This window comes from Pogona vitticeps, chromosome 5 (genome assembly GCF_051106095.1).
Source record: "Pogona vitticeps strain Pit_001003342236 chromosome 5, PviZW2.1, whole genome shotgun sequence".
NCBI lineage: Eukaryota > Metazoa > Chordata > Lepidosauria > Squamata > Agamidae > Pogona > Pogona vitticeps.
Window position 1 is genome coordinate 144,464,087 of NC_135787.1, and position 12,831 is coordinate 144,476,917.

The window sequence follows — 12,831 nt, forward strand, 5'->3', positions numbered from 1 at the left end:
CTGGCCTCACAGCTTGACCCTAAAATCTCAGGGAACAGGAGAATGCGGAATGGGCAGTCCTATGGGGGTAGGAATGGGAGCAGGCGAGGAAGCAAAAGTGGCTGTTTTCATAGTTCTATATTGTTTTCATTTAATATTTATTCCACTCTCTTTGTGATGGGGAAAGCTGCTCACATTTTAACCTCACAATAACTCTGTGAGGTAAATTAAGGAGCGGCCAAAATAATCCTGTGAGGTTTATGAGAGGCCATGAATGACTAAGACTATTCAGTGAGTTTTGCGAGAGAGTGTGTGAGTTTGCACCCAATTCACCATGGCCTTCATCTGACTTAGACCACCACACTAGCTTTAAGACTTTTTCAGGCATTGTAAGTGGAGGGGACAATATAAAGGGGGTAGCTTTTACTTCCCTCCCTATATGTGATCCATATATGCAACACAATTCTAAGTCTGTTCAGGGACATGTAGGTTCTGCCAATTGCGGTCAGATAACATGATTTGGGTAGCAATTTGAAGATGATTTTCAGAAAACTGTCACTTTCTGAAGATGGAACTTCCTTTGAAAACATCAACTGGTCAAATGCTGAAGTCCAGAGCTTGCATTTTAACAGCATTTTGTTATGTTAGTGACCATGATGCCGGAAAAGTAACTCATTACCATTAATATTGTATTTGGTTTTATTTTTATTTTTATTTTTATTTTTAAAAAGGCATTTTAAAACAATGCTCTTTGCTTTTTAATTTCCTGTTTGGCCAAAATATCAATCTAAAATAGTAAGAAAAAGGCCTAAGTGTTCAGAGGGCAAAATTTCTCTCCAAGCATCATATCACTTTTAGTCTCAGAAGTGATTAGAAAAGTTACAGTCGTTTGTTTTACACACAGAGAATAGCAACATTATCAGTTGTTATTTGCAAAAGAATAAGGTGTGGTTTCTTTTCTTTTTTTACAGTGATATTTATTTTTATAATTCTGTTATATGCTGTTATATATTATTTATCTTTTGTAGGCCACAGTGAAAATGACATGAGGGATAATACAGGATACAGACATACAGAACAGTGTCATTTGTTAAAATGAATGAAATTTTGCTTTTGTTGCAAACAAAAGATACATAGCATGGATATACTGTATAATAAAATGGTCTATAAGCAATGTTTCATCATTAACAGAATTTTAATCAAATGTCCCGTCATTTTGCATCAGCGAAGTGGTCTGTTATTTGCATGCATTGCACATTCTTCAGAGTGCACTGTTCAAATGTAAGCCTACAGTTGCAAGCAATGAGCACATGAAAGGGCAACTCTCTGCTGGCCACGAAAGCCCATTCCTATGTGTAGAAGTGGTTAATTCCAGCCTTGCCTTCAGGAAGGGATGGCTCCCAAAATACTACATTTTAACAAGCAATCCTTGGTAACTATATAAAACTTCCAGGCATTTTGCCAAGAGGTTTACTGGGAGGTCACGTTGCAGGCATTGCCTGTCTAATGCTACATATTCTTGCAGGAACACATGTGAATATTTGGCTGTTATTTTGATGTTATTCCTGACTTGTTAGGGTGCAACTTCACTGCTTTGCTGCAATTCGATTTGCACCCTGTATTGCGTTTGAAATCAAGATCAGTGCTTGCACAAGGGCTGCAGATTGATTTGGGAGTTCACCCTTGATACTGGATGAGATGCAAGTTGTGTTCTAGCCCACAGCCTCACTTCTTTCCTTCCTCCCTCTGATCCAACCTCTGCAGATCCTTTTATGGCTTGCTGTGATGCTGCTTTCTCATTTAAAGCTTCAGACTACTACATTTTTTCAAAAATAGTTCTATAGAAAAAATAACATAGAATGGTTCTTAACAGTCTAAGAGTACAGAACATCTGAAAAGTAATTTTGCAAGATGCATGTCAGATTCACATGTCAGAATGATTCCATAACAGGGATCACCAGTTTCCCCTTCCCATCTTTTCCCTTACTATCAAGTAGTAACATATAATTGTAGTTATCATCGCTTAAAAACTATATGTGACCAGAAATGAGGTAATTCCTGCTTGTGTTACTTGAAATGAAGGAGAAGGGTAATGGATGGGAATAGGAAGGTGATTTTAATGACAATTTCAGACCTATCAATTAAGTAATTAACAGGACTTAGCTTTTGCTTCACAATAAAAGGCCCTTCCCACATGATCTGACAGGATTCTGGAATAGCAACCAATTCCCCTACAATAAAATTATAGTGCTTTGTTTTTAGTACATAGATCCTCTGGGCCTGAACCTTGTGCTCCAACTGCCTATGTCTCCAAAACACCATGTACAAACATGATCCTGATCTTTCCTAAACAAACAAAAACCAAATGAGTGCCATTTATATATTGTACTGATAACCCACTCATCTAGTGGCAAGCCACTAATCTTGGCGACTTACAAACAAAAATAAGCATCAGCATAAAGTTCAACAATAAGGATAAATTAAACAACAAACAAAACAAAACCCTTCCTAAACTCAACTTATTTAACGACATAAACTAGCACGAAGATGGTAACAGAAGAGATATCAATTAAACAATAAACATTGTGTCAGCAATACTAAAGTAATTACAATTGGATAGTGGTAAGATTTTCAGAGGCCTGAGCAAAAAACAAAACAAAACCAAAAAAAAGCATTTCCAAAGCTGAGGAGGGCACAGGCCAGATTCACCTCCACCAAGAGAATTCCACAGTGAGGTGGCCACCACTGAGAAGGCCCAGTTCCTAGCTGTCGTTTTCTGGGCCATCATGGCCACTTTATTATTACTTCAATTTTTTTACTCATTGTGTTTGTATCCTAGCTTTCCTCCAAAGAGGTCAAGGTAACAGGCATGCCTTTCCTCCTCTCCGTTTTATCTTCTGAACAACCTTGTGAGTTGTGATCAGCTGAAAGAGTGTGACAGGGCTCAAGGTTACCCAGTTTCTTTCATGGCCTAGGATTTGAAGCCATATCTCCTAAGTCCTAAGCTAACATTCTAGCCGCTATTCAGTGTACACAAATTTAGGTGCATCTGTTAGGTGAAATAGATGCGTTTCTTGCATCTATAATATGAATGATCTGTGTAAGTTTGTGTCCAAATTTCACTTAACAGATGCAAGAAATGCTCTTAGATTCATTTGAAATGTAAATCCAACATTAGCCTGAGAGCTACAGTTTGACGGTTGTCTGTCTGTTACGAGGGCTGTTTCTCCTTAACAGCCTCATAAGGAAAAGCTGGATATCAACCTCAAAATATGTAAACCATTTTTAGAACATGACATTGTACTTTAAAAAGAAAAAAAAGCTGTATATGACAGCTGGCAGAATGGTGAAAGAGTCTGTGCAGCTAATAGTTCTATAAATAAAAATGCTGAGCTGGGTCGTATCGCTCCTCGCTCGGAAGATCTAAGAAAAAATTAGGGTCTTCATAACAACAAAAAAGCAAGTGTGTGTGTATGCGGAGGAAATATATATGTCCTCCCCACACACACATACACACACTTGCTTTTTTGTTATGAAGACCCTAAATTTGTTTGGATATATATAATTGTATTTGTATATACAGTTATATATATATAATTACGAATTACCTTGACTTCCACACAGGCACTGTATGTCTGGAACATCCTTTCCTGCCTGCAATGTTTATTCTGGAAGCAGGGAGCAAAAAGGTATACTGAATAACCCTTAGATTAAGAATAATGCCTAGCAAAGAAAAGCAGGCTGGAAAAATATGACAGACTGCAGCATGACAGTTATTAGCTGAGAGTGTGATTTTACTGCCATGCCGCTTCCTCTCCTGCTTTCTGCTACCTGCGTCTTTCCTCCTTAACTGCCAGATCAGGAGCTGATAATGCAGAGAAGGGCTGCCGAATTAAGTCTGCCAGTCCGGAAACAGATTGCATATTGGATATGCAACCCATCATATGCCTGCTACAAGATGAATGTACAATCACTTTAGGGGAAACTGCATTGCAGGTGGGAGTCCCTGGAGGCATTCTCACAGTGTTTATGTCTGCAGAGATGCTTGTAATTATAGGGTCTGCAGGGTACACCCAGACCCTATAAAATCAGGACTGGCTTATCTCTGCATCAAGCATCCCTTCTTTTTAACAGGTGTTCTGTGTCATGGACATTTTCTTCTACCGCTAACCCAATGAAACTACAAGTGGGGAAATGACCTATGGGAGCTAATTTTGTGTAAAGAGTACAGGTGTGGGGTGGGGAGATGGGTTGATTTTCACACTAATACAACAGAAGGTAAGGGGATGCTTAAAGATCCTTTCTCTGCATGCCATGTTTCTCAGGAAAGTCATATCCTTGTATTAATTAGTTTAAAATTAACAGAGCAATTGCTAGTCTCATCACTGATGTAATTTGTTTATGTATATATATATATAATTGTATTTGTTTTCTACCTCTGGTGGGTTGGGTACATCAGAGTTATCATAAGATCCTGTAAATGATATATCTGAGGAATGGACCAAGATGAGGCTGATATAGTTTATTTACTCCAACTGGCTTCCATGATGCAGGAAAAACTATAGCAAGGTATGCCAAGTAACAAGATGAGGAAAAGTCACCACTCTACCTCTGGTTTTGTATGATGAGGGTTAACAAGAATTTTGGAAATGGTAAACGATTTTATTCTAAAGCCCACTGCACCTTTCTAAGTATTTCTCTTCAGGAATATTTAAGGCAAACTGCTGGAGTATAAAGCAAAAGGGCAAGTGCTTGACCTCTCCAAGGATCATGATGTCCACTACAAATGAGCACGTCTTTAGATTATGTCTCATTTGTGCCTGAATTTTGCAATCTGAGGGAAAGGATGAGACAGCTGCAGTGAAGATGACTAGACTGAAAGTTGGCTGTTATGTACATACAGTAGTAGTATCTTCCATCACATTTGAAAGCAGTTTAAGGGGTCAAAACAGACCACGTGGCTCACATGTGTATCCTCCAATGGAAGGGAATGTTCAAGAGATATAGGGGAAGTATCCATGAAAGTACTCTCTCTGTAGTAGTTGCTCCCTGAGGCAGTTGCCTCCCTTTTCCTAGTGGTATGATGGGACCCGCCTGGATTGTAGCCAAAGCCGACGCCAATACCTCTGATGTGAAACCTTTTCTCTGCTTGAACTCCTGAACTTTCCTTAATTTTCTTGCAAGCAAAGCAGATGGAAGAAGTGAAAGAGAGAAAGTAAAGGTCTTTTTTTAAAAAAGAAAAGGAAGAAACATGCGATACATTTCCATGATGAATAATATTTTGAAGGCTAGGTGGCTATCTTCCCAAAAGTTCAAAACCTAACTCATTTTTACAGCTTCCAGAATGTAACATTATCAGGAAGGATTTCAGTGCCAACAATTTAGATTTGTCAGTTCTAAAATATTTCTGGAAGTGCCAGAGCCTAAGATAGAGTTGCAGGGTACTTCGGGATAAGCTTCATCCCTTCTAGGAAAATGGCTGTTCAGCTCAGCTCTCTGCTGAGATTCATGCAAAACACCTGTGATATTCCCAGTTGTGTTCCACTTTTAAATCAAGGCTTTGATTTGAAGTTCAGTTCAGTTTGTGGAGGATATTATAGCTGATTTGTTTATGCTGTTTATATGATACATACAGTTTTAAAAAACACTAAAGTAACATAACGCTTGTGAAAATCATCTATAGCAAATTTTATCAGCTTTAGTCTTGGTGGTTACAACAAATGCAAATAGAATACAATTTTCTGACACTAATCAGTATTTTGTACTGAATTTTGAATGAAGGGGAACATAATAAAAGAGTATATATTGCATATCACAGGCATGGATGTGGTTATTTTCATGCTGACTTTGCGTTTTAAATGGCAGACATGAACATAGCACTGATCAAACGCTTGTTTCAATGTGGATCATACTTTTTCCGTACTTCAGGTATACTGATAACCTTTTAGTGACTTTTGTTGCGTTTCTGGAGAGTCTCAAAGCAGTTGTTCTTGGGAGGGGGAGGTGCTTCAATATGAATACAGATGCCATGTTAATTGATTTGGCTTGGGATTTCATGGCCGCTGTGATAATCGGAGGACTGTCTCCATATGTGTTGTATTCCCCCGGTATATTTCAGGTCATAGTCTTGAGCTGATGTTCTTAACCAAATATGATAGAGGAGGTGAAGTTCAAAGACTATGTCCTACAGGATGTTTAATACTATAAATTACTCTAGTTTTCATTATACGTACGTGGTTTTTAAACATCATTTTATAAGCCGTTATAGGTCCCTGCATTGGGACAAAGGCAAGATAGAAATGGAATGAAGGACACCCTGTTCCTCCTGTGGCAACAGTGGAATCTTTGAAGACCTGCTGTGAAAGATAGCACTATACATGCTGAGGAGAGCAGCACTGATATTTCCTTGAACTTGATACCATGCTGGATACAGCTCTTGTGGAGGTGTTCAGATCCCCATTACTCCAACGTACAAGTTCATATTCAGTAGATGTCTACAGGGGATGTGGACAAAGCACTTGAGGTCAAAAAGCAGCATTCTTGATTCTCAGAGCAAATACGCAGATTCCCCCAGGTAGGCCTCAGCCCTAGATGGAAAAGTTATCAGCTTGGGCAGTCAGCACCCCCAAAGTTTATAATCTTCAGTCGTTCTCATTCATATAATAAAGAAAGGCTCTTATTTATGCAGAGGCAAGTGAACATGAAGGTTCTTCATTCAGATATCATCCCTCATCCCTGAACAGAGGAGACTGTCCTTCCTCTTCACATATGCAGGCTAAATGCTGAAGAGGGCTCCATCATTTCTAGAAAAAGTCAACATGCCCCAACAAATTATAATTCCAAAAATTCTTCAGGGAAACTGTGATAGTTCAATCTCACCTGCACAGTATTTATTATAAATAGGATGATAGGAGAAAGTTCATAGTTCAGATTTGCTATACTTCTGTTAAATTTACAGTAGACTGATAATTAATATTCATTGAAATACTTACCCAAACAATTCAGATGAAATGCTTAACCTTTGAAAGTAATGTGAAAAATCAATGTGCCTCGTTGTGTCTTAATTAAAAACCCTAATTGCTATTTTCAAATCATTATTATTATGCAAGTGACATGTTCATATTTATCTTATTAGTGGAGGTCACATGGTTAGTCCACAGTGAAATAGTAAGCAATTACTAATTGTGTATATATAAATCCCTGCTCCAAGCCATTGTTTAATTACATTCAGACACGTGCTGGGCAGAAGTCATAGGTGTGCTTAGCTAATGCATCCAAGGAAGTTGCCGTTTTTATAAAATAAGGGTTGGTAAAAACGTCAGCCGCCAGCAAAACATTTTTGTTTTGTTTTGTTTTATGCTTCCTTTTATGGAAAATCACTTGTTTCTCACCAACTTTAGTGTTAATCCCTTTTATACAAGCTTTCTGTATCTCAGCATGTCTAATTCAGGACCAAACATGTGGTGCAAAGAAGTCTGTGGTTTATCTCACTATTATTCTTAAAAATTAAATCCAGCTAGTGTCAGCTGGTGAGAGTTGGGGGTTGGGGAGCTGTCAAAGCAGTACAATTTCAACTTTTCCACTGGTGTTATGTCTTGTTAAATCTAAACCACTCTCCCTCAAGCTTCTGTTTGCTCTGTACAGGAAGAAGACCCAGCAGTATCATGTCTATTTCTCCTCATTAAGAGCAGGGCACGGGAATGTTCATGATATGGTTATATGGCATTGATGAGATGGGACACATGGAACAAGCCTCTCCGAAGAATGTAAGGACTAGACATCCACATTTGGGTGCCCCCTGGACAATGACAGCACCCTGTTGCCTGATCCTTCCAGTTCAGAAGCATCAATGGATTGCTTCTGACATGAATGAGGAAGAAAATTGCCAGGGTTAAACTGGGTGCTAATGGATTACTGTTCATCATATACCAAAACCTATACAATTAATTTATTGTGTTGACACTTGGTAGTACATCAATATTTTTTACCTTTAGATTTTTAAAAAATATGTATTTAAATTAATAAAACTTGCATTATCAGAATATCAAATTATAACAATGTGAAATGTTACTCATCAAATTATTAGTGCCATTATCATTTAAAGATTAGAATTAGAAACCTCTAAGAATGTTTTTGAAAAATCATTGGATTAAGGCTCACATATCACAGTAATAGAAACTTGGAGTGTTTTAGACAAGGAAAATGGTGGGTGGGAGGGTATAAATCACTACCATCCATGCAAAATGTCATGGTGGGGGGAGAAGAGAAAAGACAAGATCTCTGTGCTGTTTCTTGAGCAAATTAATGGCTCCTTGCCACATATATCAATTTTATTTGCAAGAAGGAAGGAAGGAAGATGTGTCCAAACAGGGCAAAGCAGGGAGGTACTATGACTAGATACAGTGCACTGCAGTTCAAGAAGCCCCAGCTGGGCACCAGTTGGTGTAGCAAAAGAAGGATGTGCCAGAGCAGAAAAAGTTTGACAGATGAAGCCCCAACAAAAGCCAACATCTATCCTGGAAACTCCAATCACTCCAAGATCTATCTTGGAAATGTCCGTTGCTGAGCCCTGGGGATCAGAATCAGCCTCACCAGACAACTGAGCAGCTGTTTTGCATCCAGGCAAGTCAAAGGGAACCCCGCACACTGTTTCTCAGGCTGATTGTGTTCTAGGATCTTCTTGCTTTTTCTTATACTGAAGCTATACTGATTCTTCATTACACTTGAGACTGCGTGTGAATGTAGGAGGGATGGCTGTTTTTTGTGCGAACTTTGTTGGATCTGTTACACTACCACTAGGGACTATCCCCACCCTCACTTTTCTTTTTAAAAAAATTAATGCCTGCCATGGATCTTTACTAACAGAACCGTTTCTTCTTGTTTAGGTGCCTGTGCCTGTGTTCCAGAATGGGTGTTTACCAACGTGGAGCACTCTTACTTGGGCTAGGCAGTGCTTGGGCACACCTGGGAAAGTTGGGCTATCATCTGGAGACCAGAAGCGGATCTCTCTCCCAACCCCAACACAAAATGGAGTTCTTCATTCTTTGCACTTCCATGGACTTCGTCTCCTAATCCACAATTGTATCTTACTATTTCTCAAGCAAATAGTTTTTTTTAATTACGAACTTCCACTTTCAGCTATGCAATTGCATAATCACACGGAGCATAATTGCTGTAGATCCCAAGCTTCATTTACAACCCTATTTCTATATCTGTATAAATGATGTATCACTCTTCATCACAGGTATATTTGACAATTCGTAACAGTGCTGTTCATCTAGCTAAATTGCACAGTGACACCTAGCTGCTAATAGTGGAATTCAAAATACCTTTGGTCTGTGGTGCTAATTCGCACAAACTATTGATCACCATATACCGATTCTAGATGCAAATGCATTCATGAGGGGATGGCTGCAAATCCCTGGGAGAATGCCCTGTCAAACACATGAGACTTACTTCTATGTAAATGCATGAATGAGTGTGCTGTTAGGCTTCAGCATCATATACATTTATCAGAGAATAAGTCCACTGAGCTACATGAGACATGCTTATGCATAAATATGTACAGGACTGAGTTGATTTAGGCATTTGGTGTTGACCCAAGAATATTCCTCCTAACAAGTTAATTTACTCCAAAATATATTTTGAGAACAGTCGCTTACAACAAATTATTAACACAGGAGTTATTCAGCCTTTGACACATCAGATTTTTTGTACAATGAATTGCAACATCACTTACCATGGGTCATGCTGGTCTTGGGGCCCAGGGTGGGGGTGGTGCCAGTCCGAAACATCAGGTAGGACAAAGCTTCACTGCCTTTGCACAAATGAGTGATATCAATCACAGGCATGGAACAGAAAAATGTGGAGTACCTGAACTCATCGTAACACAGAGATATGTGTGTGCATACGTACATTTAAAAATACAGGCGTAAAAGCAGTTTGGGCTTAGGATGGCGGCCTGTTCTGGATTGCATTGTACTCCTGAAGGATTAGGTTTACTACCTTGGGAGAGATTTTGGAGCTAGCAATGCTGCTGAAAAGGCATAAAGCGGCTTGGGCCAGGAGCGCCTTTTCCCCCAGCCTTGGCTGGTGCACCCGTTGTGCCTCTTCCTGGTGTAAATTTTGCTGCAGTGGCCCATGCATTAATCACCTCCTCATTCAGCTACTGTAATGTGATTTACACCAGACTGCCCTTAGTTGGAAGCTACTGCTAGTGAAAAAAAATCAGCTTTGAGATGATTGTCTGAAGTACATTTTAAAGATATTGTAATTCCAGTCTTCAACTGACAGCACTGAACAGCAATTTGCTTCTGACCTCAATTCAAAGCACTGCATTTGCTCTATAAACAATTTGGGGCCAGGATACCTGAAAGACCAGGATTCTTTTGTACACACCTGGGTGGGGATTGAAGAAGTCTTCGGCAAAGGCCCCATTATGTGTCCCATCACCCCAACAGCTGAGGTTGGTGAGTGCACAAGAGAGGGCTTGCTTGGCAGGAGCCCTACCGTTGTGGAGCAACCTTTAAAGGGAAGATAAGCTGGGCTCCATCACTGTTCAGTTTCTGATGGGCAACTAAAAGTGTACTAGTGGGAAGAGCCTTGGGTCTTCAGGATGAGGGTTGTTTTTTTAAATTGTTTTTTGGAATAATGTTTTAAATCCAATTTATTAGGATCATCATTACTGCCATCCTATAGCAAAGCAAAAGCAAAGTGTGCTGCTTATATACCGCCCCATAGTGCTTCAAGCAGTCTCTGGGCGGTTTACAAGTTAATCATGCAGGCTACACATATCCTATGCATAATCACCTAGGCCACAGGTCAAGTTCTATTGACCTCAGTGCACAGATTACTTCCAACTGCTTAGGTTCACTGTAGCAAACAGCCCTGACCTCACCTACCCATCATCGCGGAACACTGATGCACGAGCCAATGAGTGAATGGAAGGCGGAGCCAAGGAGGGAGGGAGGAGAATAAAAAGACTTGTGGATGAAGTCTCAGAGAGAGAGAGAGGGGGGGGGAGGGAGGGAGGGAGGGATGGATGGATGGATGGTTGGTTGGTTGGTTGGTTGGTTGGTTGGTTGGTTGGTGTGTGGCTTAAAAATGGATGAAGAATGTGTTGGAGAACTGTGAGAGTGTAGATTGAAGCAGAGGGTTAAATGAGTTTTGAAGTAATATCCTAACTGATCCAAATATAAGTGATTCTCAACCTGCAATCTACCGCATGAGTATCTATTGATTATTAACTTCCCTGATCGAATAAATGACTTATGTTCTGACAGCACACATGTCTCAATGCTTAACTGATATTAAAGCATTAATATCTGGTGGCAGCGAAGAAGAAAGAAGAGCGAGAACCTCGTGAAGGCCTGGGGGGGATAGGGACTTGAGAGGGGATCGCGACATTCACTTTGTAAAACACTCTGGCCTTTAAAAACAAAGACACTGAAATACATTATTGACGTTTAATTACAAATGCATAGAATGTAGCATTAAAGTGTTATTATTTAAACTAATGGATGATAAGAACAAAAAATCAAAACAAAAAACTAAAGACGTCCCTAACCTCTGCTTAATTATTTTATTATTCCCTCCTCTGTGCTACTCTGTCACAATTAAAAATAAGACCTTTTGTTGTTGTACTACATTGCTAATTATGCACATCTTCCATATAATATTTAAGCTCTATTTGGGCATTCAAAATATGGTTAATTTGAAAATGTAAACAACTACCCCCCCTCTTGTTGTCTCTGCAGAAAGAAAGGGCCCCAGTCTGCTACATGTGGAGCTTCCCTGCAGGATCAGGAACCTTGTCCTTTCAAGATTCCCAGTCATATAGAGAGGCTTCACATGTAGCAGAAGCTTTAATCTTCAGACAGTCCCTCTCCCGTGGGGAGACATTGACAAGCAGGGTGACAGTGATGGACACAGGGCAGGACCATTTGTCTGCTCACACTTCCAATATGAATAGGGCTTTGCGGTCTTGGCAGATTCTGTTGTCTTCATTACTACTAAGCGATGCTTTTTTCTTAACTTTCCTAGATGTTGCAGAAGCTGAGGCTGTGAGAAAGAAATGCTCATATCATTTCCCTTTGGGGACTTCAGGATACAGATTAGCTTATCATAAAGAAACATATTGTAGCTTTTTGGAACAATTGTTCCAGAGAATAAAAACAGCAAATGCACCTTTCAGTCTATAAATGTTGTCACCCAAAAGTTGTGAACTACAGTAAAGCTGATCCCATCGGATGCATAAAGTGGTTAGGAAGAATCTCTTAGAATGTTACCTTTTTTGCACTATATTTTCTACAATCCTCCAGCCAGCATGGCTGGTCCAAAAGGAGTAATTTTTCAGAGTTCTGCTAATGTATAGGAAAATACTGTGTATCCTTGGGGAAAGGGTATGAACACTGAGACAAAGAGAAATGTGAAGGAAACCAGCAGGTCTATCATTTACCTAAGAAAAGGTACGGTAACTATATACAAAATTTTAAAAATGAAAAAACTGATCCACCACAGCTTCTAATACTCTTCATAGTATCTGTGTTGCTTTGCTGAAGTAGCACCTGAGGCGAAAATTATGAGTCTAAGTCTTATTATCAAACAAGAGTCCTCTAACTTTGATTAGTTCTGTCTGCTAAATAATTTTCTGAATAAATCAACAAGGTGGGTTTTCTTAGTAAGCCTTCTTTTCTTTATTTTTAGGCAGCAATGGGCATCACTAGCACTGGAAGTCCTGGCTTTTACCCAGCCATACCACATGGCATGACCTGTGCCAAGACTTTGCAGAACAATTTGAATGCATAAAAGGGCCTCAGACTCCATCCACAGATAAGGACACTTCAGTGTTAT

General features: G+C 39.5%; 1 long non-coding RNA gene across 1 annotated transcript; it reads left to right on the forward strand.

The window, feature by feature from the left end:
• Window positions 1-4,422: 4,422 nt before the first annotated feature.
• On the forward strand, window positions 4,423-11,533 carry LOC144583333 (uncharacterized). Its single transcript, XR_013537072.1, has 2 exons — window positions 4,423-8,601; window positions 8,865-11,533. It is a non-coding gene; the product is annotated as an uncharacterized LOC144583333 (long non-coding RNA).
• Window positions 11,534-12,831: the final 1,298 nt, after the last annotated feature.